The 7,729-nt window shown below is 42.4% G+C and overlaps 1 non-coding gene across 1 annotated transcript; it reads left to right on the plus strand.

Moving 5' to 3' along the window:
• Nucleotides 1-7,266: 7,266 nt before the first annotated feature.
• On the plus strand, nt 7,267-7,339 carry trnat-ugu (transfer RNA threonine (anticodon UGU)). Its single transcript has one exon. It is a non-coding gene; the product is annotated as a tRNA-Thr (tRNA).
• The last annotated feature ends 390 nt before the right edge of the window (nt 7,340-7,729 follow it).

Genomic DNA, 7,729 nt, shown 5'->3' on the forward strand with positions numbered 1-7,729 from the left:
CATTGTAGATATCAAAGCTATGAAATAACACACATGGAATCATGCCGTAACCAAAAAAGTGTTAATGAGGAAGTCACCTGGAATGCATTTCAATTGTCATGTGTGCCTGGCATAAAACTTCTTAGGGCTGCAATCCCGTTAACGGGATCGATATGACAACAGCCAGTGAAAGTGCAGGGCGCCAAATTCAAAACAACAGAAATCTCAAAATTAAAATTCCTCAAACATACATGTATCTTATACCATTTTAAAGGTAATATTGTTGTTAATCCCACCTCAGTGTCCGATTTCAAATAGGCTTTACAGCGAAAGCACCACAAACGATTATGTTTGGTCACCACCAACTCACAGAAAAACACAGCCATTTTTCCAGCCAGAGAGGAGTCACAATAAGCACAAATAGATATTAAAATGAATCACTAACCTTTGATAATCTTCATCAGATGACACTCATAGGACTTCATGTTACACAATACATGTATGGTTTGTTTGATAAAGTTCATATTTATATATTTTTTAAATCTCAGTATACATTGGCACGTTACATTCACTAGTTACAAAAACATCTGGTGATATTACAGAGAGCCACATCATTTTACAGAAAAACTCATTAGAAATGTCAATGAAAATACAATTGTTAGATATGGAAATATAGATATACCTCTCCTTAATGCAACCGCTGTGCCAGATTTTAAAAAACTTTACAGAAAAAGCAAACCATGCAATAATCTGAGACCGGCGCTCAGAAAGAAAAAATCAATTATCCGCCATGTTGGAGTCAACAGAAATCAGAAATAACATAAATATTCCCTTACCTTTGATGATCTTCATCAGAATGCACTCCCAGGAATCGCAGTTCCACAATAAATGCTTGATTTGTTCGATAATGTCCATTATTTATGTCCAAGTAGATACTTTTGTTAGGGAGTTTAGTACACAAATCCAAACGCTCGTGCAGGTCCAGCCGAACGTCTGACGAAAACTTCAAAAAGTTATATTACAGGTCTTAGAAACATTTCAAACTAAGTATAGAATCAATCTTTAGGATGTTGTTATCATAAATATTCAATAACGTTCCAACCGGAGAATTCCATTGTCTGTAGAAAATCCATGGAACGCAGGTCGCTAATCATGTGAAATGCGCATGACCAGGACCTGGCTCTCGGCCAGACCACTGACTCAAAGAGCTCTCATCCTGCTCCACATCACAGAAGCCACATTCAAGTTTCTAAAGATAGTTGACATCTAGTGGAAGCCTTAGGAAGTGAAACATAACCAATATCCCACAGTGTATTCAATAGGGTTGAAAATCGACCAACCTCAGATTTCCCACTTCCTGTTTGGATTTCTTCTCAGGTTTTTGCCTGCCATATGAGTTCTGTTATACTCACAGACATCATTCAAACAGTTGTAGAAACTTCAGAGTGGTTTCTATCCAATACTAATAATATTATGCATATATTATATGCATATACCCCACGCATACTTCCAAAGTTGTGGCAAAATGGCTTAAGGACAACAAAGTGGACATCACAAAGCCCTGACCTCAATCCCATAGAAAAGTTGTGGGCATAATTTAAAAAGCGTGCGAGCAAGGAGGCCTACATACCTGACTCAGTTACACCAGCTCTGTCAGGAGGAATGGGCCAAAATTCACCCAACGTATTGTTTGAAGCTTGTGGAAGGCTACCCAAAACATTTGACCCAAGTTAAACAATTTAAAGCAATGCTTCCAAATACTACATGAGTGTATGTAAACTTCTGACCCACTGGGGATGTGATGAAAGAAATAAAAGCTGAAAGAAATAATTCTCGCTACTATTATTCTGACATTTCTCATTCATAAATTAAAGTGATGATTGTGAAATACTGAGTTTAAATGTATAGTATTTGGCTAAGGTGTATGTAAACTTCAGACTTCAACTGTGTGTATATATATATATATATATATAGGACAAAACACACATCATGACAAGAGAGACAACGCAACACTAGATAAAGAGAGACCTAAGACAACAGCATAGCATGGTAGCAACACAACATGACAACAATATGGTAGCAACACAACATGGCAGCAGCACAACATGGTAGCAAACATTATTGAGCACAGACAACAGCACAAAGGGCAAGAAGGTAGAGACAACAATACATCACGCAAAGCAGCCACAACTGTCAGTAAGAGTCTCCATGATTGAGTCTTTGAATGAAGAGATGTAGATAGACTGCCCAGTTTGAGTGTTTGTTGTAGCTCGTTCCAGTCACTATCTGCAGCGAATAGAAAAGACGAATGGCCCAGGAATGTGTGTGCTTTGGGGACCTTTGACAGAATGTGACTGGCAGAACAGGTGTTGTATGTGGAGGATGAGGGCTGCAATAAATATCGCAGATAGGGGGGAGTGAGGCCTAAGAGTTTTATAAGTAAGCATCAACAAGTGTGTCTTGCGACGGGTATACAGAGATGACCAGTTTACAGAGGATTATAGAGTGCAGTGATGTGTCCTATAAGGGGCATTGGTGGCAAATCTGATGGCCGAATGGTAAAAGACATCTAGACGCTGAGAGAAGGACAGTGTACCGTCTAGCCATACTCTGAAGTACTTGTATGAGGTGACTACCTCAAGCTCTAAACCCTCAGAGGTAGTAATCACACTTGTGGGGAGAGGGGCATTCTTCTTACCAAACCATATGATGTTTGTTTTGGAGGTGTTCAGAACAAGGTTAAGGGCAGAGAAAGCTTGTTGGACACTAAGGAAGTTTTGTTGTAGAGCGTTTAACACAAATCTGTGGATTGGCCAGCTGAGTGTAAGACTGTATCATCTGCATACAAAGGGGTGAGAGAGCTTCCTACTGCCTGAACTATTGTTGTTGATGTAAATTGAGAAGAGTGTGGGGATTAGGATCGAGCCTTGTGGTACTCCCTTGGTGACAGGCAGTGGCTGAGACAGCACATGTTCTGACTTCATACACTGCACTCTTTGAGAGAGGTAGTTAGCAAACCAGGCCAAAGACCCCTCAGAGACACCAATGCTCCTTAGCCGGCCCACAAGAATGGAATGGTCTACCATATCAAATGCTTTGACCAAGTCAATAAAAATAGCAGCACAACATTGCTTAGAATCAAGGGCAATGGTGACATCATTGAAGACCTTTAAGGTTGCAGTGACACATCCATAACCTGAGCGGAAACCAGATTGCATACCGGAGAGAATACTATAGACATCAAGAAAACCAGTCAGTTGATTATTGACAAGTTTTTCCAACACTTTTGATAAACAGGGCAAAATAGAAATAAGCATTTAACAGTTACGATCAGATTGATCTCCCCCTTTAAATAAAGGACTAACCGTGGATGCCTTCCAAGCAATGGGAACCTCCCCAGTGAGGAGAGACGGGTTAAAAAGTTCAGAGATAGGCTTGGCGATGATAGGGACAGCAACCTTAAAGAAGAATGAGTCTTAACTATCTGACCTAGATGGTTCAACCATGATCTTGCAGAGTTACTCCTTGTTGAAAAATGTGAGAGCTCATATGCAGCTGTGTCTCTCTCTCTCTCTCCCTCTCTTTTTAAGTGCGTAGTGCATAAAAATATCTGTCCTCGGTTGCAACCCTCACTACCGAGTTCCAAACTGCCTCTGGAAGCAAATCAACACAATAACTGTTCGTCGTGTGGTTCATGAAATGGGTTTCCATGGCCGAGCAGCCGCACACAAGCCTAACATCACCATGGGCAATGCCAAATGTCTGCTGGAGATACGAAAAAATGGCGCTGGAGAAGGCTGACGTTTTACATGTCCCAAACCGATTGTGTTTTTTTGTTTGTTTATTTGCGTTGTTTGTAACTTATTTTTTAACTTATTTTGTACATAATGTTGTCACTATCGTGTCTTATGACCGAAAATAACTTCTGGACCAGAGATTACTCACCACAGACTTTTATTCCATAACGAGTCTGACGAGCCCGACGCAAATGATATACTGCTTTCTCGGGGACAGGCCTGAGGAAGCCAGGACAACAACCTTTCCTTCAATTTGATCAAGACAAAGGAGATGAATGTGAACTCCAGGAAAAAGAGGACCAAGCACGCCCCCATTCTCATCGACGGAGCTGCAGTGGAGCAGGTTGAGAGCTTCAAGTTCCTTGGTGTCCACCACCAACAAACTAACATGGTTCAAGCACACCAAAAAAGTTGTGAAGGTAGCACGACCAAACCTATTCCCCCTCTGGAGACTGAAAATATTTAGCATGGGTCCTCAGATCCTCAAAAAGGTTCTACAGCTGCACCATCGAGAGCATCCTGATTGGTTGCATGACTGCCTGGTATGGCAACTGCTCGGCCTCCGACCGCAAGGCATTACAGAGGGTAGTGCGAACAGCCCGGTACATCACTAGGGCCAAGCTTCCTGCAATCCAGGACCTCTATACCAGGCGGTTTCAGAGGAAGGCCCTAAAAATGGTCAAAGACTCCAGCCACCCTAGTCATAGACTGTTCTCTCTGCTACCGCAAGGCAAACGGTACTGGACCGCCAAGTCTAGGTCCAAGAGGCTTCTAAACAGCTTATGGCAAGGACTAAACCTGTTGTATTTGGCATATGTGACTAATAAAATGTGATTTGATTTGTAGAGCTCTCCGCCATTGGACTCTGGAGCAGTGGAAATGCTTTCTCTGGAATGATGAACCACACTTAATAATAATAATATATGCCATGTAGCTGACGCTTTTATCCAAAGCGACTTACAGTCATGTGTGCATACATTCTACGTATGGGTGGTCCCGGGAATCGAACCCACTACCCTGGCGTTACAAGCGCCATGCTCTACCAACTGAGCCACAGAAGGACCACACTCACCATCTGGCAGTGACCAATGACATTCTAGACGATTCTGTTCCAACTTTGTGGCAACAGTTTGTGGAAGGCCCTTTCCTGTTTCAGCATGACATTGCCCTCATGCACAAAGTGATCCATACAGAAATAAAAGCTTGGTTTTTGTCTAACGACACCAATCACAGGCCCAGCATGGCCCGCTTACTCTACATAACCCCCAGCCTGCTCTCCGGCTCGGTAAAAGGCAACTGTTTGGAATGATAGAGAAGATTAGGATGACATGCATAACCCCGAAGCGTTTCCAACTTTCTCCCACAAGGGAGGAGATTTTTTTTTTCTTCATACCTACAACATTGTTTTCTGCATGCAGTGTGTGGTGGGGAAAGCAGGCACTCCTGTGGATGTTTGGTACCCTCTACTGGTCATGTTGGGTAAGTGCAACAGGACAGCTGAACTAAACCCAGACCAATTTAGACAGTAAATCACTGATACCCAGACCAAACAACACCATATAATTGCAAGCAGGCCATGAGTTAATCCATTTGTGACTCCCATCGGCTCTAACGTGTACCAGATCGAGTCCCCGATACACTCCTCTCCTTGGGTGGAGATAAAATGCAAGGGCATTCTCCAGGCAATTCGATAGATATTTCCCCAGTCATGCCACTGGGCATAGTGGGTTCCCTGGCTGCTCAAACATGAATCCTCTCTTGGACTCACTGCCCCTCTCCCTTGGGGCCAGACGATTCTTTGTGGCCTCGTTATATGCGAGAGTGGTTATATGTGAGAATGCGTTGTTATAATATTGTTTTCCAGTAGCCCAATTACGAGTGCAACTTAGAAATAACACAAACAGGCTATGAACAACATACCTTAGACTGTTCTCGTCTGTTTTTTACGAGTAATGAGTTGGGCTTTAGTTGTCTGTTCCCCTCTTTTCCTATTCGACCAATATGTAACTGGAGGTCAAACCACACTTTCTGGACCAGCACTGGGATTCAGAGCTTGGAAATTTTGGAGCTGGGCCATGTCCTTATCAGTGATGGGAGGGTGGCTGTTTGTGATATATTTTCCGTGCCTTAGCTGTTTGATGTTGGCCATAAATGCATGAATCGTGGTGGTAAATTTAGTGTCCTTCATAAGGCACCAGCTGTGACCGATGGGTGGGTCATTTAGAAACTGGCAGTGCCAGATAGCTACCTATGCTGTACTGCTTCTCGTTTCATACATTTCCATAAAACTGTCGGAGAAACTAATTAAACTTCCTTAGTGACAGTTTAAGTCAACATATTTCTTCTCTGTTAGCCAGCCCTCGAAGCAACGCACAGCCCAGTTTGTATTCTTAACTGTTTTTATTCGTTGCGGCTTTTCTCTCAATGCAGTATCCCCTAAATCTGCGTGCCTGGGTATTATTGCTATCTGTTTTTCCCAATCATCCAAAGTCATGCCGCCAGAAGATCAAAATAAATGTTCCACTCATCCCATTTTAGTTTTCGCAACAAAGTATTGATTTAGCCAGCCGACTGAAACATATTTTGTATGTTGCTACTCTATGATAACCAGCTCAATTTGCTGTCTGTCTCGTTCAGACACATTCACTTTATATGGGACGGTGGAGACGGTGAGAACTTGTTCTTAACTAGCCTACCTGGTTAAATAAATAAAAATATCAATTCAATATTGGAAAGGTCGGAGAGACAGACCGGTTTATACAAATCTCTGCTGTTGAGAACTACATGCTAGTCTAAAAGAAATGGGAGATAATGTCTAGATGCTTTTTGTAGTGGAGATTAAGTTTATACATTGACACCCCCCCATCTCAATTTACCTATAACCTGCCCCCACCCAATGGACATTTATCATGTTACAGTTGCAAATATGTAATTATTAATTATGTTGCTATTGTTTCATTCACTTCCCTTTGACTTGCACTGTAGGAACTATTCACTGTACCCTGCATTTATATCTGCAACCCTGCTCATGACTAAACTCTCTGTGGCTCTGCTAGTACTCGCCACTAGAGTGCAGCAACAGACGATAATATGCAGTGATCATCTGTAGGCGGAGATGTTCTGTCAATGGCAATGCATTTTAGGGTCTGTTGCTGCTCTCTAGTGGCAAGTCGTAGCAGTGCCACAGATGAGGTGAGTGCATTTTATTGCACAGGTCCAATTGGCATGTAAGAATGTGTATTATGTTTCTCTGGTCTAAATCTCATGTAGATCATGATGTAATGGAAAGACTGAAAACCAGCAGACACTCAAGCCTGGAGTAGTTGACTTTGCTTCATATGCAAACAGCCTGTTTAGCTGGTTGGGCCAGACTGCACTAACAGCTGAGTGTGGTAGAGTTAGTGGCTTGAGGTGTGGCCCTCTGTCTGTGAATTGGCAAGATCTGTTGTGATATGTAAATTACCTGTTGTCTCAAGGTGTGAGTAGGTAAGGCTCCATAGCTCAGTGGTTAGAGCACTGGTCTTGTAAACCAGGGGTCGTGAGTTCAATTCTCGCTGGGGCCTTGACTAAAGGGTCACATGTTTTAATCCAGGTCAGTACAATCCCGATTTGTGTTAAATTCTGCTCATGTATACATACCTTGTGAAGAATTATGTTGTTGTAGTAGTTTGTCTAATGGCAACAGAACAGCCAGCACAGAAATTACATTTCTATCAGGTTAACATGTTACCATTTAACATTATTGATGCAAGCTCTCACAAACACCCAGAAGAACATTTTGACTTTTTGTTACATTTTTGTAGCGAGTTATTGGGTTTTATGGCTTCAGTCATGGCTCAATGGTTAGTGCACTGGTCTTGTAAACCAGGGGTTGTGAGTTCAGATCATGCTGGTGGGGCCTTCCATGAAGGGTCATATGTTTTGGCCTGGCTGACGTGTGCTCTGGCAGCACT

Source organism: Oncorhynchus keta, chromosome 34 (assembly GCF_023373465.1).
Source record: "Oncorhynchus keta strain PuntledgeMale-10-30-2019 chromosome 34, Oket_V2, whole genome shotgun sequence".
Taxonomy (NCBI): Eukaryota; Metazoa; Chordata; class Actinopteri; order Salmoniformes; family Salmonidae; genus Oncorhynchus; species Oncorhynchus keta.